The sequence below is a fragment of the Protopterus annectens genome, chromosome 6.part0 (genome assembly GCF_019279795.1).
Source record: "Protopterus annectens isolate FY-2018-M chromosome 6.part0, PAN1.0, whole genome shotgun sequence".
Lineage (NCBI taxonomy): Eukaryota > Metazoa > Chordata > Ceratodontiformes > Protopteridae > Protopterus > Protopterus annectens.
In genome coordinates this window covers 347,654,691-347,679,080 of record NC_056737.1, presented here as the reverse complement: position 1 = coordinate 347,679,080, position 24,390 = coordinate 347,654,691, and positions in this window count along the sequence as shown.

Here is a 24,390-nt window from a genome sequence, read left to right as displayed (position 1 = left end):
CACCATGACAGCAAGAATGGATAGAATGCTGAATCGTGGCTTTGTGGCTATACTCATGCCATACTCAGGAACATACTGGTCATGTGCATGATGGTAACTGTGTGGAAGTATAGCTACAGCCATCATATTTGGGTAGTTTAACACACTATGGAGTGATGCAAAAGCAGTGGCAGTAAGCAGGATCACTAGTATAACATGCATGCTATTGGCCTTTGATATTGTGACATAAAGCATCTGAACCATATTACTCAGCACTGATCATTACTGTTAAGTGACATCAGTCCTCAATGATTTGCCTGAAAAACACAAATTTTATGAGGACAAGCTCAAAAATGTGAGTCAGAAATCTGGAAATTCTGTGAAAATCGAGGTAGTTGAGAGGTATGGTGGCATGTCATTGGACCCCCCCCCCCCATATGTGGCTATGGGAGTACAGCCTTGTACAATGGAAACTTTGTCACGTGCATGTGACAGAGTTTGGGGTTCTGAGGCCCCATGTGAAGACAAGGGTACTATATGTAATTGGAGGGGTGACAGGCTATGCACAGCACTAACTACAGCTAATTAACTGATTCAGGGGGGAATGCAGTCATGGCTATAGTACTTAAATGAGGTTGGGAAGCCTGCACATAACTGCATTTGATAAATGGATGTATAAAAAGAAAGTCTGTTGTAATAGATCTGTCATCCCACAGCATACACTACACATAAACCTACTAGCAAGTTTTGTCCAGAGGTGTAAATGAAGTAGTGTGGCAAGCCAAAAGAGTCAGTTCCCAGGATAGTTCACCACCCAGGAGAACAAAGTGCTACTGCAGGCCCTTTGCACACAAAGCATGCAACTGATGGGAAAAGGTAATGGAAACAAGTAGAACCAAGACCAGACTTGTCAGGAAGTACTGCCTGATGTGAATATTCTGTGCTGCCATAATAGGTCTCTGAAGTAGGTTTGATGAGGTGTCATTGGTATGATACTCTGTGTAAAAGATAAGGCATGATACATTGCAACAATCAGGTCCACCACAAGTGGTAGACCACTATAGATAAAGCAGCTCAATTAAGCTGAGGAGTTTTTGGTCTCAGTTGCCAGGCATGAAAAGCCAACCCTCTTACCTGATTGGGGCTTGTATGTGGGAGCTTGACTGGCACTAACCACCCATGTGTTAGCCAGGAAAGCACAGTATTAGTAATATCCTTTTCAGTATGGTACAGTAAGCTCTACAGTATTTGAAGGAAAGGAAGGAGTAAGGCCCACATACTTACCTGCATTTCCAGGTACCTCTATCCTGCAGGTTAACAACTGATATGACAAGGTATATTTTGCTAATGCATGCTGTAGCTGTACTTTAATGTGCATGACAGAAGTAGGTTATAGGGACATGTAAGTGCCTCTGTAGACTAAATTGTCATGTCTGTATTCCTGCTTTCATAGCTTCCATTTTTGAATGGTCTAGCACCTCAGGAAAATATATGTCTGATAATGATGACACTGAACAAATTGCATGGTCCCTTGACACAGTGGCAGTGTCTGCAACATTATTGAGGGAGGTCACCAATAATCAACATTACAGAAGCTCTGCAGAGATACAGGCTGAATACAGAGTGTGCAGGGCATGGCGGACATCTTCTACCTGAGATTCCCTCATTGGCTCCACCTGAGTCTGAAATGCACAACACCTCTGAAATGTAGCAACCCACTATAGTTGATAGCTGTGGGGGATTAGGCACCACCATGTCTCCAGGACAACCCTTGATATGGCAACCACACTTTGCATAATCCAGCAGATGTGTAAGTTAGTAATCCATACAAAACTGACTGTTACCCACAGCATTGCTGAGACTGTTCGTGTGCACTATGGGTTTTGTGAAAATAATGTTCTAGTTCTCAAATGGTTGGAGTTTTAATCATGTGCATACCCTCAACCCCAAGAAATGTGACATAGTTTACCCTGGAAAATCTAGCAGTACTACTGCCTACCACATAGATTACATTCCACTTTAGATTGAGATGATCATTATGGACTTGGGTACATATGTTTATAAAGAATAGTTGTATAAGAACTTACCATAACCATAGATGTCCTTCTCTTCTATGTTACAGTATTCTTCACCTTCGGGAGTTACTGCCTGCAGCACTGGACATCCAGCCAGTATGCCAAAGTCTTGAAAGCAGGAGTACGTGTGACATTGTACATAGGAGCCATAAACTGATGCCTGCTATATCTGTGATGTCTACACATACCCAATTCAAAACTGGCTGCCACATAAAGAGAACCCCTCAGGAATAGGAAAAGTAAGAAATTATGAAACCCCTCCCAGACACAAGGTCAGTAGTGAGGGGAAGGACCCAGATATAATATGGTCAAAGAGAAGGGGGGTAGTTGGGTGGGATTGAATACTGCAACATGGAAGAGAAGGACATCTATGGTTATGGTAAGTTCTTACACAACTATTCTATGTCATTCTATTCTCATGTTGCAGTATTCTTCACCTTAGGGAGAGTACCAAAGCTCTCTAGGTAGTAATGTGGATGGCAGGAAGGGGTTCAGAGTCTATGAGACCCTGCAGAATAGACCTATCAAACTCTGCTGTAGCCCTGGAGATGGAGTCCAATTTGTAATGTTTAGTGAAGGTGTGTACCAAGGACCAAGTTGCTGCCTCCAAAAGAGAAGTGCAATCAATGTCCTTGAAAAAGGCTGCTGAAGAGGAAACATCTCTTGTAGAATGGGCTTTGACACAGATGAATTCAGCTGTTTTCCATGAAAGGAATAGCAAAAGGCAATAGCCTTAGAAATCTAAGAGGTAATTTTCTGTTTTGACATGGCCTTGCCTAGGGCCTTAGGAAGAAAGGAGACAAAAAGTTGATCAGCCTGTCTGAAGGATTTGGTCTTGTCTAAGTAGAACCTCAGTTGCCTATGAACATCCAAGGAGTGGAAGGTCCTTTCTGAGGAGTTCTGTGGATGAGGGCAGAAGACAGGCAAGTTAATGGTCTGGTTTAGGGATATCTCATTAACTACTTTTGGCATGAAGGAAGGGTTAGTCCTTAGAGAAGCCCTATCTTTATGGAAGACAAGGTAGGGAGGTGAAGCCATAAGGGCTTGGATCTCGGATACCCTCCTGGCAGAAGTGAGGGCCAATAACAAGACTTTTTTCCAGGTACAAACCTTAAGAGTGGAAGAATGGGCTGGCTCAAAGGGAGCTAGTGTAAGTTTTTCCAGCACAAAGTTAAGGTCCCAAGGTGGGGGAATGGGCTTACGATGAGGCCTAATATGAAGGACCCCTTTCAAAAATAGCTTAACATCTAGCCTGGAAGCCAGAGATGGAGTCAGGGGAAGGCAAGCAGAAAAGGCAGAGAGATGCACTTTTTAACTGAAGAATAAGTCAACCCTGAATGCAACAATTCACACAGGTAGGAAAGGACCAGTGGAACAGAAGCTTGAGATGGGTCCTGTTTACTCTTACGGCACCAATTGGAGAATCATTTCCATTTAAATAAATAGTTTCTCCTAGTACTTGGTTTTCTGGCCTCCTGCAGAACACTGAGTATGTCCTCTGAATATAGGTGCTTAAAAGCGATCAAAACACTATCACCCACACAGTCAGATTGAGATTGAGAAATTGGGGATGAATAAGGGACCCCTTGTCTTGTGAGAGTAGGTTGAAGTAGTGAGGTAACCGGTGGTGATGGCCCTGGGCTAGATGAAAAAGTTGGGGAAACCAATGCTGTCTTGGCCAGAAGACAAGTCACCGACAAGATTTTTCTGTATTTTCAGGAGGACTTTGTGAATCAAAGGAAATGGGGAAAGGCATAAAGGAACATTCTCTCCCATGAGAAGGAGAAGACATCCACCCTTCAGGCTTGTGGATGAGGAGGCCTTATGCAAAAGAGGGGCATCTGTCTGTTCTGAGAAGAGGCAAACAGATTTGCCTGAGGAATACCCCACCTGTGAATTAGATCCAGAAACACCTCCCTGTGAAGCAGCCATTCATGGGAGGGTATTAAGGTCCTGCTCAGGGTGTCTGCCATCACGTTGTCTTCTGATGGGATGTAAACTGCCTGCAAATGAATCTGCAGTGTTGTTGTCAGGGACCAGATTTGAACTGCCAGATTGCAAAGAGGGTAGGATTTTGTTCCTCCCTGTTTATGTACCACAGGACTGTCATGTTGTCTGTGATGACCTTCAATGTGTCTGGCAAAAAAAAATCTTGAAAGGCTTGTATTGCCAAGCAAAGGGCCTTTAATTCTTTTAGACTGATGTCGTTCTTTCTTTCTGGAATGCACCATTCCCCTTGCAACTTGCGCTGGATCTTGGTACTGTGAAGGATATCCCCCATCCTGGATCTGATGCATCTGTGTAAAGATGCTGCTTGGATGGAGGAATCTATAAGTGCACCCCCCGATTGCGGGTTATGGTAGAGATCCACCAGGTGAGTTCCCCTTTTAAACAGGGGAGAAGAGGAAGACCCATTTCCAATGGATGAGCATGTAGGTTCCAAGAATTTCTCAATACCCACTGAAACTTCCTTATGTGCATCCTGGCTAAAAGGATCATGGTGATCAAGGAAGCCATGAATCCCAGGATTCTCAGGAGTCCTCTGGCCGAGATGAATGGTAATGGTAGAAGGGTTTGGAAAAATTAGGTAAGAAATTCCCCTTTCTGAGCAGGGACAAAAACTGACATCAAGTCTGTCCTTATCCTGCACCCCAGGAATACAAGATCTTATGAGGGAGTCATTTGTGAGTTCAAGAGGTTCACAGTGAAATCTAGATTTTGCAAAATCCTGCAAACCCAGTTCAGATGTTGAGACAGAGTGAGAGAGTCTGGTGTAGGAGCAATAGGTTGTCTAAGTAAGGGTAAATTTGTATGCCCTGTAGTCTGCAGTATGCTATGACTGGGGCTAGAAATTTGGTGAACCCTCTTAGGGCTGTGGAGAGTCCAAAGGGCAAGGCAGAGAACTGAAAATGTTATGAACCCACTGAGAAAAAAATACATTTCATGTAAGTGGGATGAACAGGGATGTGAAGGTAAGCATCCTTCAGGTCCAGGGATGCCATGAAGGCTTGCTGAGGGATAAGAGGAAGAAGGTGCTGTAATGTGAGCATTTTGAAGGTAGGCACATTGAGGAAGAGGTTGAGGAAGGATAGGTCGAGGATGGGTCTTCAAGGACCATCTTTTCTTGGAACCAAAAACATCCTTGAGTAAAACCCATTGGCTACTTGATCCTCAGGTACTGCTTCTATAGTGCCCATGGAGAGGACTTTTCTCAGGATGGTGGGGAATAGAGGAAGCTGACTGGGTGGTGGTTGTGAAATTCCCTGGAATGGTGGAGATTCCCACCAAGTCATGAAGTATCCTGTCTCAATGATGGAGAGCACCCATTTCTCTGTGGTAATTTTCTGCCAGGAGGGTAGGGATAGGGTTAGGCGTATGGAGAGGGGGTGGATGTGGGTAAGGGAAGAGAGTCACAGCCGAGGAGTGCTATCTGGATCTGACTGCCTCTGAAAGGATGAAGGAGATGAAGTGGATGAAGATCTAGGAGTGGATTGTTTCCTAGGTTGTCTTCATCTCCTGAAATGAGCAACAGAGGAATGGGAGGACTGCTTATTAACACAGCTGGGTTTTTGGGGGTAGTTCCTATGGAACTTGGGAACTGGTGACACCAGTAAATGTTTTAGATTCTGCAAGTCTTTCCCTTTTTCCTGCAGTGACTTAAGTAGTTCTGCAGAGGCAGCTCCAAAGAGTGCTGATTTATCCAAAGGAGCATCTAACAGTTTTGCTTGGACATTCAAGGGCAAAGGTTGGAGTCTCGGCCATGAGAACCTCCTTAATACAGAACCAGATGCAGACAATTTGGAAGAGGCTTCAATAGCATCATAGCTGCACTTGACTGAGTATCTAGTCACCTGGGATATTGTGTTCAGAAGGGTGCCCAGCTGAGCCTTGACTGGTGAGTTAGACAGGTCAGACAGCAGAGTAGAAGCTTTGGTCAGGGAGTCCAGAGCAAACTTGGCCATACGAGTTTGATAGTTAATTGCTCTTATGGCCAAGGTGGAAGAGGTATATATCTTTTTTCCTAACATATCCATAAATTTACTATCCTTATCAGTGGGAAAATTGGAAGAAGAAGGTAGCTGCCTAGAAGACTTGTCAGCTGAAACTGGAATAACACCAGTATCTACTGGCGGATTCTAAAAAAGATGCTGCTCCTTTAAAGACACTTTGTAAAATCTGTCTGGTCTCTTGTTAGCAGACTGTGACTCTGGGCTCTGGGAAGCAGCTAAGATGCATCCTGGAACGCTGGTAGTAAAATAGGGACTGAAGATGGTGAGGGCTGCTCCATCTGCAGGAGTTAAAAATATATTTTCTTGGTCTCAGAAACATCTGAGACCTTCCATTTAAAATGCTGCCTAAGTAGGGAAATAGTATCCCCAAAAAGAAATCTTCTCCTGGGGAATCAGGAGTGAGGATTTCTTCATCATCAGGAGTAACACATTCCTTAGGGGATTCAGTCTGGGAGCAATATGTCAGGGATTCATCTGAAGAGGAAGAGTCTTCCTCAGATTCTTCCTTTGAAACAAGTGATTGGCCTGACTGGGGAATCTGGGTCTGGAATACCTGAAAGGCTTTGAATAAAGATTGGGAAAAGGTCTCCCAAGCTGGAGTAGGATTTGTAGTACTGTTTTTCCTTCATTTTTCATTTTAGAGAGGTGGAAGGAGCAGGAACAGCAGAAGGCCTGGGTACTGATATTGGAATGGATGGCAAGGCAAAAGAAGGCGTCCCCGATGCCACAAGCCATGGTTCTCCCTCACCATCAGGAGCTGGTTATTGTAAAGCCTCAGTGGACATACTCCAGATACCCACTGCACCAGCTTCCATTTTAGTTCCCGGTAACAGGGAAGTATCAGAAGTCTGGAGAGATCTCGGGTTAACAATCAACTCGAGGCTTGCACCAGATTCCTGAGGTGCAACTTGGATGTCGGGCATAACTTTTTTTGCCTTCTTCCTTGGCGGCTCATCAGAAGTGCCTGCTCCACCTTTCATCTCAGATGCCAAGCGTCAAAGTCGCTGATTCTCCAAGTGGAGATTTAAATCCAACAAATGACTTCTAATGGTTTTAGGGACAAAGGATAGACAGATATCACAGGACTTGTACTCGTGACCTACCCCTAAACAAAATAAACACTGATTGTGCATGTCCTTATGTGGAATTTGTCTTCCACAAGTGCACTTTCCCTTTCTAGATGACATGCACCTGAAACAGGTAAAGAACAAGCAAAACCCCCACAAGGGTACTTATCTGAATGTGGACAGCCAGGAGCGATCATCGAAAATGGATGACTGAAGTCAAACAAATGCCGGATTACTGGAGCTGGCGATCGGACATCTGAAACACACTGCAACAGAAAAGTTCTGAATTGGGTATGTGCAGAAGTCACAGATATAGCCGGCATCAGTTTATGGCTCTTACATGTAACATCACATGCACCCCTGCTTTCAAGACTTTGGTATACTGGCCAGATGTTTGGTGCTGCAGGCAGCAACTCCCTAAGGTATAGAATACTGCAACATGAGAATAGAAGGACATCAAACCCTTTTCTGTAGTGGGTAGAAAACCCATGTACCTTGCACGACCTGTACTTTGTGTTATCTTCTTAATGTCAAAAGAATTTAGATTTCCTTTTTATTCATCTATTCTTAGGACCAACCTTTAGTATAATACATCCTTTGACATTTACCTCTTTCTCTAAGACTACAGGTCTCAGTACCGTTAGCTACACTAATAGACAAAAATCCCTGTCTCTGGACTTACTGTCATATAGACCCCTCAGGGGTGATGTATGCTTAGCCTTCTGTGCTATGAATGACTCAACACTGTCTGAACTCTTTGGTTAAGCAGACACTCGTAGAAACCTAAGCGAGTACTACCACATCAACAACAGCAAATGGCTTGACAAATACTTAACCTGTCATATCATGCATTTATAGAATAGGCTATGCTTACCTATCCAACAAAATAATTCCCTAGTCTTGGTAACTGAATGGTAAATGTGCACCAAGATATGTAGAGAAAGTCTACTTAATGGGACACATTGTTAGTCTCCCACTAGTATTGTGTAAAAAGGCTGAACTTTTCTATGGTCTCCTTTGGTTGTAAGCTTAGTAACAACATATGAGACTATATGTAGCAAGTACACATGGTCATGGTGTATAGGGACAGGGATCAGACAGTGCTTCAGTGGTGACCAACATTACCATCAGACACCCTGCAATCACCATCTGGTCTGTCTCCAGAGACCATGACTTCCATGGCTGTGGTAAAGTCCAGATGCAAGAATGTCAGGCACAGACTATCACAAGTTACACAGCACATATTGTCACTAAGATGGCATCACTGTCAACTGATGGCAAACAGCCTGCCACTTCCTAGTACTACTGACTTCTGTTATCATAATTGTTTTATGTATATGCCAATATGCATGCATTCTTATCCTGTGGGAGATGAGTGAGAGCTTAACATACTTGAATAAATCCTAGACAATGATGCTCATAAAGACCAGCATAAGGGGTGCCGCATCTGGGAGAGTAGTCATTTTTCTATATCTCTAATTTCTAACAATTTCCTACCACCTACACCAAGCCCTTACACCATAAGCTAACACCAGTGGTTGGGGTAAAGGGGTGCAAGGTGTTACAGGGCACAATTATCAGATCCTGAGTAGTAGCTGCTTTCTAGAAATGTAGCAAGCAGTTTGTTAGAATTTAAAAAGAAAGAAGATCTTTAGAACTTTTTGCTCAAGTCAAGGTTTTTTTAAGGGGGGGGGCAGCAGAATAGCTAACTTTAACTCTGAATAACGCAGCAGATAATACCCCATAACATCCCAGAGTATGACTACCAGGTTTGCTTCCTATAATTCTTCCCTAGCTCAAAATGTTGCAGTAAACTGTCACTGACTCCTCATATACCTATGAAAGTACTGATGATAACTATGCCCTACTTATTCCCTAATGTGTGTGTGGGCATGCTTGTATCTGATGCATAGCATGACTAGTCCATGCACTACCCTGCCCTGCACCACCTGGGTGTGATAACACAGGTATTGTTTTCTTCTATGTCAATTGTATGATAACCCATAGTTGTTGAATACATTGCATTTTTGTCAGTTCTGCACTGCTTGCATCCACCTTTGCCTCAGTTGGGGTACAGATGCTGCATGTTCTTCATCTGACTCTCCATTCTGTTTCTGATGCATTTGACATGGAAGATCATGCCAAGATTTTTTGTCTGCTCCTCCATCTGTTTGTGCAATGCCATTTTGTGGTATATACAATGCAAATCTTGCTGCAGATGTCTGCACTATATTGCAGTAACCCCCCTGATGTGCTAAAGTAATGAAAGCATCCCTTGATGATGCTGAATGCACACTCCACTAGAAATGTACTTTAGCATATGTTGCACAGTAGGGTATTTGCTGCATGATCTGGGAGTTGCAGATGGATATCATCAACCAGAAATCTAAGACAAATGCAACATCACCTACAACAGACTACAGTTAGCTGGTCTGTTCCCTGTTTGCACAGTACCTATGTGTATCAGCCTGTCTATACCTATGTGTATAAGCCTGTCTATTCTAGCATGCGTGTGTGTGTGTGTGTGTGTGTGTGTGTGTGTGTGTGTGTGTGTGTGTGTGTGTGTGTGTGTGTGTGTGTGTGTGTGTGCGCGCGCACTCACACCTACCAAATCGATGAACATTTAGAAAATTACCTTGAAGGAATGTATGGTATGTCAGATGTTTGCCAGGTGTGTGAATCATGAGAACTTCCCAGAAGGCACATGGACACATGATTTCATAATTCCTTGAGCATTATAGACCACCTGACAGCTCACAGAGTGGAAGCTATTCTTTTTTATGTATTGCATCCCCTCTTTACCAGATAAGATCTTCATGGCAATATTTCTCTGATCTGTGGATCACAGACCTTCAGGGAAAGTGGCTGTGTCACAACATATCTGCATGGTGCTGTTTCTCTCCTCTGCAGTCCTGGGAAGCCAGATATGCTTCTCTACTCGGTGCAACATAATGCCAAGGAATTGGCACATGATCCATAAGGCTGACACCTGTGATAAACCAAATGTGCTCTCAGTAGATAGCTGAAAGGTTACTGTACCTACGATATTTAAAGGTAAAAATGTTGGTATCCACAGGAATGAACATGCCACATATCCTCCTCAAAAATGACCCACAACCTTGTAGTTAGTGAGCTGATGGAATGTCAGACACTGTCTGTACCTCCTCCATTAATGCAGATGGCCATGACATGCAATATTAAGGACACAGGCTTTAATGGCAACCATTAACACATGCTGCCAAGCTACTGTTAATCCAAGTATCACTCCTGTCGTGTACACATTTCTCAGTATAAAAAATAGGGATGCATTGAGGCACTGTGCATCTCTTTTATACATTTCTCAATTGATCTGCTAGCCTGTATGTTGCCACTATCCATGCTAATTTTTACTGTGCTACAATGCTAAATGCCCATGAATCCTGGTATCTGTGTGTTTCTCATGGAAAATTAAATATTCTTTTGCTTCTAAACAGATTGGCACTTTCACTGTGGGGATAAAGGAATCTGGTTTGTAAGAAATTAAGCTTTTTCCAGTTCTTATGGATCTCTTTGTTGAAAGCATGCATATTTATTCTGTGTCCTAGATTTTAAATAATACTATTCACATTGTTTTAGTGCTTTATGCTAGATGAGAGGGTTACCTTAAAACTGCATACTTTATGCTTAATTCCATATATATGGTCTATTGAAAACAATAGTCCATTTTCATGGAACAAAGTTGCATGCTTGAGGACTATAGATAGATATTTTATTATCAATTCAGGTAATTCAATGGCAATTGGATGTAAAATTGGTATATCTTGTATAAGACTCGATCTACAATAGCAGGCTATTATGAAAGTCAGTAATGAAAGAAAAGAGTTCCGGCATATTTTTTCTAATGAGTAAATGGAATGAGGGTGGCAAAACTGCAGTATTGTCTCCCTGCCATTGTAAATTTGATTTGAGCCAGAGATAAATGACAAATTAAACGATGCATTGATCAAAGATTCTACAGTAACTAATGGAAGCTAATTTTGACAAATGCTTAATAAAATGAGATAATTGCATTAAAGAATAACAACTCAGCTATTGAACATTGTATTTAGGGTATATATAATTGAATATCTAACAGAAAATGACTGATTTTCTATTAAATATTCTTGAGTCTGTAGATGTCTAATATGTCTGGAAAGATTCCATGGTATAACATATTAATTCCTTTGACAATTGCTTTTAATTGTATAGTTTGCCTTTACTATATGTGTTCAATTTTAAAATGTTGCATTCTCATTTGCAGTTATGTGCATTCATCAAAGAATGACTTTGCCCCATATATCTTTCTATATCTCTGTTTACATTTATTAAAAAAAAAAAAACACTGTATAAAATTTCTGTTGTAAAGCCAACCCATTTCATGTGAAATACTGTAACACCCTTTTGTGTTCTTTCTGCCCTGAGGCTAAATAGGGTGTTCCTTTTCTAGAAAATGTTGAAGCTAACTACATTTGTTGAGAGGTTAATGAGATGTTGCCTATGGTTCAAGGTTTGATTTTATCGACTGCAATTGCCTAACTGTGTGACTCTGAACAAGTCACTTAGATAGTGGTCCTGAGCTGAGTCTGAAAAAAAGTCACTGGGGATCACTGTTGTACCTTGTTTAAGAAATAAAAATAAATAAATAAATACATTCTTATTTACCCTTACATGAGTTTTTTTCTTGATTCTTCATAGCCTTCATGACAACATTGCCTTACAAAACTGCTCTTTCCCTTATCTTACAGCCTGTGTACTGGCACAATATACCAAATTATTTTTATTTTTAAACTCTACTTTAGCTTGAAGCTTTTACAGTTTAAATGTGAGAATCTGGATTTCCAAACAATTTATGCACAGGATTTACCAGTATTGTGAACAGCCACAGAATGTGCACAATTTTTAAAGGATGCCTGTGTTCATGGAAAACAAACGAGAAATGGTATAAGCTTTCACTAGCCACTGACTCTTATATATACAATTCCAAAATATTGCATTGGTACACTGAATAAAAAATGGCTGAGAATATGAGAATGTACTGTAGTACTGTAAAAGGAAAAAACTTCAAAGACCAATGCACGTTAGGTTCAAACAAGGCACCCTTTATTACTTGCAGCAAGGATACAAAACATGTAGGTACAAGGTTTGTCTAGTTCTTTGGTGATCAGTATATTATTCTTATACAGTTCTCTTCATGTCACACAGAAAATGTTACTATTCTATTGCTGACGTAGTTAGACACAGCTTTCTGTATGTTTCACAGAAAATGTACCAGACTTATAGCTGGCATGGTCAGATTATTTGTCGTCTTGCAAAAACATTTTGAGAAAAACAACCTGGCCTTGGGCTTATTTTTAGCCCACCTTAACTTTTCAATTCTTTAATTGTACAGTTCTAATACATGTGTTACATTTTGTCTAGATTCGAGGTACATTTCTAGCTTTGGTACAAGTAATGCTGACTATGGTTTATACTTTCAAGCATATATTGTTTTCTTTATCAAAGCTTCTAGCAGCTGCATATTTTTTCATGGCATAAGCAGAAATGAAATATCTCTTTGTTAGGCCTCATGACATTAGCAGAAATGAAATGCTTCTTATTATTTTCATGACATTAGCAGAAATGAAATGTATCTTGTTAAGTTTCTAATAGCTGTGCAGATTCATGCAGTGTGAATAGAATAAATGTATTAACCCTTTTAAATTTCAAATGCACTAAATATGCATATTACTATTATATATTTTCTAACATTTCCCCCCTTTTAATACTTTTATTCTACTTTCAAGATAAGCATAAACAGTTTTTTTCTTCTCCTAACCTCTTCCCGCTCAGGATTTGCAGTTAAGAGAGTCATTCAGTTTAAGTTCATGAAAGCATTTTCAGTTTTTAGCAATTCAAGTTCAGCATCTTGGTATAAGGTTTCTGAAACTGAAATGTCTACAAAATTTTTAATCAGTCTTTTCATGCAGGGGATGCAGCAGCACACACATACCACCAGTAGGATTATCATACACAGATGGCAATCAGAATGTTCATCAGGATGCTGCCCCAACCCCCAAACAATTTCTGGAAAAAGTCCGTTAATGGATTTGGTCCTGGTTTTGGTCATAGCTGACACCTGCTGAATCACCTCGAGATGGTTGTCTATCTCGTGTTTGTGGTCAGGAATATACGAACAGCACTCCTCCTGGATTAAAGCGCACGTACCTCCTCTTGCCGATAGGGTGAAGTCAAGAGCCATGCGATTTTGAGGCACTACTGTTCTCATGGCATTCAGTTCATCAGTCACCAGTTCTAGGGCGGAAAAGGTTGCATTACACATTAGTTCAGTTGCATTACTCATTAGTTCGAGAAGCTTAGACAATTTTCTCAGTTCCCAGATTGATTTTGTTGCTCCATATGCTGGCATTACACCTGCCCACGATATAACAGTATCACTCAAGTCCATGTGTTTCAGTCCATCACCCACAGCATGATGGTTTTTCCAGTGCGCATTGATTTGCCCCACTGGATTGACAGGCGTCTTGATTTCTCGAACATTCCAAATTTTCCCTTGAGGAAAAACTGCTGTGTGTCGTATGGCCAGAACAAGGTACCCCAAAAAATAACTACCGGACCAATTCTCAGGTAGCCATTTATATGCTTTTCTACCACATATAAAGTAACAGTCTTCTACTTTAGTAGTAACTTTACTATACCCTGTCTCTGCATGAAACATTTTCTCATCAATTATGGACAGTTGCTTATAGAGATCAGCATTATGTTTTACTTCTTCAGTTGTCCTATGCATCAGTTCAAAAAATGTATTATAGCTTGTGTTGCAATAGGATCTGATGTTATCAGGTTTAGTGTAGCATCTATAGTGAACAGTCACATTGCAATTGCTCCAACCAACCTTGACTGTATCATTTTTATAAAAACACACAGTTCCCCTCTGTCGAACAGACAAGTGCAATGCTACTTTATCTTGTGATGTGACATTTGATGTATCATGAATTAGGTTTTCCCAGGTCTTGTTGGCTCCAAGGGGAACTGAGGTTAACAGTAACCCCCATATGCTGTTGGTAAAGCTGCGCAAACCCAGCAATTCAAAACATTGAAAGTTTCAGCATACACATATTTGATTGCCTGGTAAGTGTTAAAGTTCGGGTGCCACACTGAATGCTTGTTCAGTTCAATTTGTGTGGCTGAGAAAAGGAATGGCCACAACAAAAAGATTATTGTCACTAGTACAGTCAACAGGATAGTTACGCAATACTTTTGCGGAAACGGTTGTTCTGCATTTCTGTTTTCTCCGACTCTTCCAAGTAGGTGTATTTGGATCTTATTGGATTCCGTCATCTTTACTTTGGACACATGCTCTTACTCTCTGCCCTAATAGGACCTTCAACACCAATGGTTTCTTCACTGGGGTTGAGATGGATCAGTCCTATTGATCTGACCCCCCTTTGTAGCCAGACTATGTGCTGAGGGCCCCAATGGAGAGGTAAGATTTTTGTCCAACTCAAAGTTCTTAATCATTTTGCAGTGTGTCAGGTGTATCCATGAAGCTCGTTCTGCTATCTTGACTGCAGTGGGTGTCGAAAGAAGCACCTGGTAGGGACCATCCCACCTTGGCGAAGCCCAATTCTTTTGCTTGACTATTTTGATCCGCACGCAGTCTCCTGGCGTCACTGCCACATCTGATGTTTCGGTTTGTTTTCTATCTGAAACAGAATTTAACTGCAACAGATGTTTAGAACTCAACAACTTTTTCATATATTCAGCTAGTGTAAAATCAGCTTCCTGGTCTGATGACATGAGAAGTTTCCACTGGGATGTATAATAAGCCCTTCCAAATAGTTTTTCAAAAGGAGTCAATCCTTTTGCTGTAGGGACAGTTCTCATGCTCAACAGTGCCAGGTGGTAAACAGTACAACCAAGTTTTTCCTGTCTCAGCTATTAATTTTCTCAATTTGTTTTTTAGTATACCATTATGCCTTTCAACTAGCCCTGCAGATTGCGGATGGTATGCACAATGATTTTTTTAAAGAAATGCCAAAATGCTTACTCAACTGCTTTATGGTTTGATTTACAAAGTGTATACCATTGTCACTGTAGATTCTTTCCGGAATACCGAATCTAGGAATGATTTCCTTGACAAGTACTTTTGCCACTGTAGCTGCATCTGGATTTTTGGTTGAAAAGGCTTCCACCCACCTGGAAAACATAGCTATAATGACAAGGCAATACTTCTTATTCTCACATTTGTTCAATTCTATGAAATCCATACAGATAGTGTGAAATGGATATGGTGGTGTGGGAAAACTCCCTTGCTTGGGCTTTATCGCCCCTTGTGCATGATATTTGTTACAAATCTGACACATTAAACAAAATTTTTTAGAGTAGTTTGTAAATCCGTACGTTGTTAACACTTGGTTCACCAGCTGTACCATCCCTCCTGTTGAGACATGGCACTGCCCATGGTTCAACAATGCTGCATAGCGAAACAAATTAGAGGGTAGTATCGATTTTCCCTCTCTAGAGATGTAGAGCCCCTTTTCGAGGATTGCTCCTTGTTTTATCCATCACTGTTTTTCAGCTTGCGTAATGAGCGTCTGCATTGTTTTTAACATATCTAGATCTAAAGTTTCAGAGGGCTGTAATTCCTCATTTAAAAGAAATACTTCTGTGGCTGCTTGTTTTGCAGCTATATCAGCTCTTGCATTAACTTTTGAAATTCTATCTTGTTCCTTGGTGTGAGCTGTGCATTTACATATGGCTACTTTCTGAGGTAACTGAATAGATTCTAAAAGATCTAAAATAAACTGCTCATGATTTATAGGTTTGCCAGTAGATGTTATCATTCCCCAGTTTTTCCACTTTTGCGCAAAAACATGTACAGTAGAAAAAGCGTACTGGCTATCAGTAAAAATGTTTACACATTTACCCTTTGCTAAGGTACATGCCCGTGTTAGGGCAATCAATTCTGCTGCCTGTGCAGATCAGTTGTGTGGTAAAGGTTTTGCTTCTATAATCCCAGTATCAGAGACTACTGGATATCCTACTAGGTTCTGTCCTGCAGGACCCCTTTTGCACGAACTATCCACGTAATATGTCACCTCGGCATCATCCAAGGGGACAGCCGTGAAATCTTTTCTAGGTAGTGTCTTTTGCTAAATTACCTGCAAGCAGCTGTGCGGTGTGCCATCTGCAGGGGTCGGGAGCAGAGTAGAAGGGTTTAAAGTCATGCATCATTCAATTGTCATATGAGGTTGGCTCAACAATATAGTCATACAAGAAAGATGCCTAGCAGGGGAAAGATATGCCACCTTTTCTTGTAGTAAAATAATCGCGATTGCATGAGGTACTCTCAAAGTGAGAGGGTGGAATAAGACTACTGAGGCTGAAGCCTGTACTGCCATTGCAGCTTCAACTACTGCTTGTACACAGTGGGGTAAGGACCGTGCCACTGGGTCTAGTTGTGGTGAGTAGTAAGCAATGGGGTGTTGCTTATCCACATGCTGTTGTGTTAACACTGATGTCATGTAACCCTGCTTACAATCTACAGTTTGGAAAAAAATGTTTATAGTAGTTTGGCAATCCCAGAACTAATGAGGACGCTATTAACTGCTTTAGTTTTCAGAAGGCAGATTCTGCTTCTGGTGTCCATTGTAACAAATCCTGTGCTGCCATAGGCTTTATATATATATAAGGTCAGTCAGAGGTGCAGATTCCAAGGCATAGTTTGGAATCCAGCTCCGGCAAAAATTTAGTTGTACCCAGGAAGGACATCATTTCCTTCTTGGTAGTGGGTTTTGGTGCTTGCAAAATTGCTATTTTTCTGTCCTCATCTAATGTTCTACCTTCCTTGGATATTACATATCCTAGGTATTTTGCCTGTTTTTTCCAAGGCTGCAGTTTACTTTTATTTACCTTATGTCCCTCAGTGGCTAAAAATCGTAGAAGTGCTATGGTATCTTCTTTGCAATCCTGCTGGGTGGGGGCCACCAGCAAGATGTCATCAACATAAAGTAAAATCTGCCTGCCTTTTGGTGGGGTGAATCCTGCCAAGTTGCTTGCCATTTCTTGTGAGAATATCGTTGGACTTTCACAATATCCCTGTGGTAGTCGCATATATGTATACCTTTTCCCCTGAAATGTAAATGCATATCAATACTGGCTGTCAGGGTCTATCGGTATCGAAAAGAACACGTATTTGATGTCTACCACAGAAAAATACTTTTGTTGAGGTTTTAAATCATTCAACAGGGTGTGTGGGTCTGGCACCGCGGGTGCCCTTGATATTACTGCATCATTTACGGCTTGTAAGTCCTGGACCATAAGCCATTCTCTGTTGGACTTTTTAACTGGAAATAAGGGTGTGTTACATGGTGAATGGGGAGATTCTACTAGTATCCCTCCTTTAAATAAGGCTGCTATAATAGGCTTTATCCTTTCCTCTACATCTTTTCTTAAGGGATACTGTCTTTTTTGTGGTCTGAATGCTGACTTTGGCGTGATAGTAACTGGTCCCGCTGTACGAATGAGTCCTACATCTGATTTCCCTGTTGACCAGAGAGTCTCTGGTATGTCTCATAAGGCATTCTCTTCCTCCTTTAATAGGAGTGTCAATCAGCTGTCCTCGCTAGACTGCAAGTGCACAGCTGGGTTGGTCTGAGTTATCCAATTCAACTTTTGTGCTTGTATTCCTTGTTCTGACAGTTCTAGTTCTGTCTGTTTTTCCCATCTCGTGACTTTTTCCTCCTAGGTCTGCCCATTCTATGTTTTTGTTTTTGGTTAAGCTAACATGTGGTAATCGATTAGATTTATAAAGTGCAAAGAACTCCTGGGGCAATGAACAGCTGGCTACACTGTTCCCTTCTGTATCCCAGTACAGGTTACGCAATATCAATCTGTTTGCATGATTCTTAAATAATTCTTGCTCATATTCTTTATCAGGTCCCGGAGTGTTGCAATAATACAGGGTACAGTGCAACAGGTGTTGCTTATCAATGTCAAGGGAGGGGAACTTGGTGATGGCTAGGTTCATTAACTCTTTGGTCACAGTCCCTGGACCAGTCGAAACCAAGTCCTGGCTGTAACAATTAAATATTTCACCCTCCGATTGCATTACAAAGCTGTCATTTTGTCACTGTGCTTCCATACCCTGCATGGTTGGGACTACTGCTATACGAAATAGCTGCATGAGGTCTCTGCCCAAGAGGTTTACTGGGCATTTTGTAGAAACTACAATTTTGCTTCTTTGTGTCAATCCTGAAACTGGATCAGTTATTGCGATGTTACAGGAGAGAGGCTCCCGATACAGCTGTCCATTAGCTGCTTTGACCAGTATATAATCAGGTGACTCTGTGATTTCTGGTAGTTTGGAGGGGTGTATCAGGGTTCGTGATGCCCCTGAGTCACACAAAAATTTGATCTCCCTCCCTTCTACCAAGAGTGTAACTTCTGGTTTCATGTCTGCCAAATAGAGCTCCAAGCTCAATAAAGCTAGGTCTAATATCTCATTTTCTTCATTGTCACTAACTTCCTGCACTTCCTCTACTCCCTCTATCACATTCTCATTTGTCCTTTCTTCACTAGCCCCTTCTAGTGATTCCTAACTACCATATAGTCAGTCCTCACCCTGCTTGTCTTCCGTTGTTGCCTTCTTGTTTTTCTTGCAATCCCTTGCCAAATGTCCTTTTTTACCGCATTTGAAACATTCTTCCCTTTTTTTCCGTCCTTCAAAGTCCTCTGATCACTGATCAGATTGTTTGTTTCCCTGTGCATTCTTGCCTTTTTTCCCAGGCTGTACTATGTAAACTTCTGCTCCATCTTCTACAGAAAATACTTGAGCTTTCTTTTTCTTTTTGCTATTAAAATGCCTTTCAGCATGCCTAGCATATTCAAGTAATGATTGTAACCTGCTTGTACGATGGTCTACCATGTGTTTTGTAATAAAACTGCTTATAGGAGTGCTACTGCCTTTTAAAAAATGCATTATTTAACTGCTGTTCATATGGGGAATCTTGTGTTTGATCTTCAGGAACCTGTATTCCACAGTGGTTATTAAAACATTCTAACAATCTGGCATAATACCGGTCAATTGTTTCACCCTCTTGTTGGATACATTGATTAATGCAAGTCCAGTCTGCCATAGGTTTCCATTTTTCAGGGATGCAGTCTGTAGCACCTTTCACTCTGGTGTCTAATTCTGCGCTGCTATGTGGGAGGGGTCTTTGTGCAGCGACACAGGGATTCCAGTTCACACTAATCATGTACCAATCTGGCCCTACAATTTGTCTAATTACTTTTTCTATTTCTTCTCCATTTAGGTTATAACTCAACCTCATTCCTTGTAAATCTTCTGAGAAATTTCTAAAATTAACTTTTGGATGAGGGATTCCCTCAGTGGCTTTCCGGATATCTTCCGGAGTCCAAAGTCTATACACTAAGATAGTTGGGTCCTGATTGTCTTGGCCTGCCTGAGGATTGGGTACTACTATAAGCAGGCATATTTCTTCTTCTTCACCTATAGATTGTGAATTCTTTACAATTTTCCATAACTCAATACCTTCTTCTGGATTACCTGCCTTTGTTCGGGACCTGGTCCCGATGGGATCTCTAATTTTAGTCAGTTTTAATTTCACAATATCTCTATTTACAGGATATAGTGGGGGTGAACTAACTTGTTCACTTGCTTCATATTCTGGTAAGGGAGGCGGAGGTGCTGATGCTATTATTAAGTTATTATCCTCCTTATCTAAAAACATTGCTTTTGAATCTTTGCTTTTTTGTTCCCTACGGTTTACTTCCTCCAGCCACCTGTGTGCCTGAGGAATTCCTAATCGACGTTGCTTTTTTACTCGACCCTTGGAATCGTTTTTGAGCTGTTTGATAATTTTGATAAGCGAGGATTTCTCTAATTTTCTGTCAAATTCGTATTTTTTAACCCATTTTGAATAATATCTAACATTGTCGGCGTGCTGCGACTGCATATATTTTGCATCTAACGTTAACAGTGGATTTTGCGATCTTTTTATGCAGTTATTACCCATTTTGCTTTACCCTTTGATCGTTACGTAACTTCTCTTAATTTTTAATGTGGTACCATGGATTTTGTCATAGTCTCTTTAGAATGACTGCCTACTTATTCTGTTTCTCCTGATATATGACAAGACAGTAATCTTTTTTGTTCTTGACTTGCAAGAAAAATACAGTCTGACAAAAACAATACACATCTAGTCCCTGATCTAAAACAGAAAACAGGAAAAGTAGATTTGCCTTACCTGAGCCTACATGATTGATCACCGGTTCATGGAAACCCGTCCTTCAGTCACAGATCAGAAAGTGGCTGGCCTCTTTTGAACGACAATTCAGTCAGAGGACTTTCCATATAAGAAGAACCGATTTGGTTTCTTTCCCGTACGGTTTCATCCACCTGGCCGTCTGATCCGAGGTGAAGAGAGGGTTCTGGTCTGAAGGACCAATCTGTAAAAGGAAAAAACTTCCAAGACCAATGCACGTTAGGTTCAAGCAAGGCACCCTTTATTACTTGCAGCAAGGAGACAAAGCATGTAGGTACAAGGATTGTCTAGTTCTTTGGTGATCAGTGTGTTATTCTTATACAGTTCTCTTCATGTCACACAGAAAATGTTACTATTCTATTGCTGACGTAGTTGGACACAGCTTTCTGTATGTTTCACAGAAAATGTTACCAGACTTATTGCTGACATGGTCAGATTATTCGTCGTCTTGCAAAAACATTTTGAGAAAAACAACCTGGCCTTGGGCTTATTTTTAGCCCACCTTAACTTTTCAATTATTTAATTGTACAGTTCTAATACATGTGTTACATTTTGTCTAGATTCAAGGTACAATTCTAGCTTTGGTACAAGAAATGCTGACTATGGTTTATACTTTCAAGCATCTATTGTTTTCTTTATCAAAACTTCTAGCAGCTGCATATTTTTTCATGGCATAAGCAGAAATGAAATATCTCTTTGTTAGGTCTCATGACATTAGCAGAAATGAAATGCTTCTTATTATTTTCATGACATTAGCAGATATGAAATGTCTCTTGTTAAGTTTCTAATAGCTGTGCAGATTCACGCAGTGTGAACAGAATAAATGTATTAACCCTTTTAAACTTCAAATGCACTAAGCATGCATATTACTATTATATATTTTCTAACAAGTACACATGGCAAATTGATTTCTTCTTGCAAATACATCCACTCAAGAGAATGTCCGGATTAGATGAAGACATTGAAGACTTTTAGTTAGTTAGTTAGTTAGTTAGTTAGTTAGTTAGTTAGTTAGTTAGTTAGTTAGTTAATATTTTTGTCCCTCCCACAGGTGGCCATCAGCCTATCCTCATTATCTAGGTTAACCAAACCTGACAAGCCAAACCAGGATTTTCTCTGACCTATGCTAGGGGCCAGTGAGAAGATCAAGGCACCCTAAGTGGTGTCATCTTGCTGCTGAGGAAGAAGTTTTGATATGCCCTAACATTGCCTTACCCTTGAGCACTTGAACTTGGCCAGAGATGGGTGTGCAATGGGAATTTTGACTAGCCCCCATGGTGGCTCAACCAATGCCCTCTGTCCTAAGGACAACTACCCTCTGCATGTCCCCAGCCATTTTTGGAAAGCAGTCATGAGATGTACTTACGTTTATGCACTTTCTCCAGGATAGACAAGTCCATCCTCCCTTCCAAACACCTCAGAAGTCTGAGCTGTTAATTGAACCTGGATCCCCTTGCCCATTGTCAGAGATTTATGGTCCAATTTAGTGACACACAGCAAAGTGCTGTGCTAGGCAACGCCAAACCATCTCTCTGACCTGAAAGTGCAGCACACTTGAGTCATAGGTGACTCGATAGTGAGGCACACTGATATCCCACTCACTAGGTTGAATAAGGAGAAGTTAACAGTCAGCTGTCTGTTGGGTGCCTGGATCAACACATAAAACATGCACTCAGGTCACTCCACAATAAGTACAAGTATGATTTTGTCATTGCCCATGTGGGTGTGAATGACCTGGGATGAACCTCCCTAGACTACATGAAAAGAGACATGGAGGAGCTATCGGATTATGTGGCCCCGGCAGGTATGACTGTAGCCCTGGGCAGCATCCTACCATCACCCAGAATGATACTGAAGTGCAAGCAGAAAATGATTGACTTCAACAATTGGCTAAGTTTCTGGTGTCATTCTAAGGGGATCCAGTATCTGTCTGCTTGGAATGACATAATTGACAGACCTCGATGCTTTGCCAGAGATGGCCTGCATCTGTCACCCCTAGGTTTCCAGATACTAGCTAAGGCTCTTGCCTACCCTATAGTGCCTTTTTTAGACGGTGTTCCAAAATCAAATTACCACTGTAACAACTATAAATAAATGCAATCTGAGGGTCATGCTGCTCAAAGCTAGAAGTCTAAATTTCAAGATGCACTCACTCGAAGCACTCGTCAAAATGGAGAACATTGACATTTTTGCTGTAATGGAGACCTGCTTTAAAGCAGCAAAAAGCACCGCTGCGCTACCAAGCTATTACTCATTCCACACCTTTCGGCCCCAAAAATTAGACCGAAGCTCCAAAGGCAGTGGCATGTCCATATCATAAAGGATATGCACACCTCTAAACTAGTAGCCCAGCATAATACATTGGAGATACTTCAGGTACAACTAACAGTGGGTAAGATGGCAATTCAGGTCATAGCCTGCTATAGGTCCCCAACCATGTCCCAAGACACTCATTCCACATTCTTAACCCCCCCCCCGGAATCTATTAGGGTTCAACCCAACACTCTCATTCATACTGGGTGTCTTCAACTACCCCTCCAGCAACTGGGAAAACTACTCATGCACCAATACACTTGCCCAATGCTTTCTGGAATTCATCAATTCCAATGCGCTGGACCAGCTCATTCTTACCCTCACTAGAGGAAGCAACATCCTTGACCTGGTTACTACTAACATGCGCAACCGTTGCTCAACACCAGTAGTCAATTCCTCCCTGGTTAGATCCAACCACAAACTAATTACCATGGAAATTCACATCTCACTCACACCACCAGCAAAGGTAACCACCATGAAAAACTTCTTCAAAGCTGACTTTGGGCTCCTAAAAACAGAGGTGGTTAATTACACAGCACCCATGCAAATGGAAAATAGGTGCATGATGGTCAAATCATACACCAATGCACTGTACGAACACGTATGTAAATGCATGGAAATAGCCATACCCAACAGAACCAAGACGCTCTCCTCCAAAAAAAGGAAGCCAATCTGGTGGTCCCCTGCTATAAACAAACTCTATAACAGAAGGAAGAAACTGCTGCAGAAAAAGGTGAAATCCAAAGACTGGAAAAACTCCCTAAACAGCCTCAACAAAAAGCTGAGATCCCTCATTAAAACCTCTAAAGCTAGCTATGAAGGCAGAATTACATCAGGCACTAAAAACAACCACAAAACCTTCTACAGTTATATCAAGAATCTCCATGGCAATACCCAGATTTGCTCTGAGTTACTGCACAATGGTACCTCCTATACTAAGCCAGCAGATAATGCCAACATACTGGCCGACAGATTCAGTGCCAACTATACCCCCCAAAGAACCAATCACAATACTGGAAGAATGCCAGGCACCCAGCATTACTGCAGCACAGGTTAATGCTGCATTATCCAAGGCCAAGAATACAGCTTCCATGGGACCCGACAGTATCCCTGGCTGTGTTCTACATGAACTGCAAAGTGAACTGGCACCACACCTGCGTGCCCTGTTCAATCACAGCCTCACCTCAGGCTTTGTCCTTGCAAAATGGTGCACTGCTACAGTCATCCCTCTCCATAAAGGGGGAGCAACTACAGATCCTGGGAATTATTGCCCCATTAGCCTGATGAGTCTGATATGTAAGGCTGTGGAGCACATCATCATGGACCTAATTATCAAGGATATAGGAAATCTCCAAACTCTGGATCCCAGGCAATTTGGTTTTGTGAAGGGTAGATCATGCCTGCTCAACCTGGTTGACTTCTTTGAGTCAGTCACCAGAGCTGTGGATGAGGGCAAGGCAGTTCATACATCCTAACTCGATCTGGCCAAGGACTTTGATACCATTCCCCACTCAGGAATTATTGATAGACTTACCAACCTAGGCATCAACCCCTATATCACTAGGTGGGTTGCAAACTGGCTCACATATAGAGCTCACAGTGTGAAAGTAGCAGACTCCAAGTCAGACTTCTGACCAGTTAC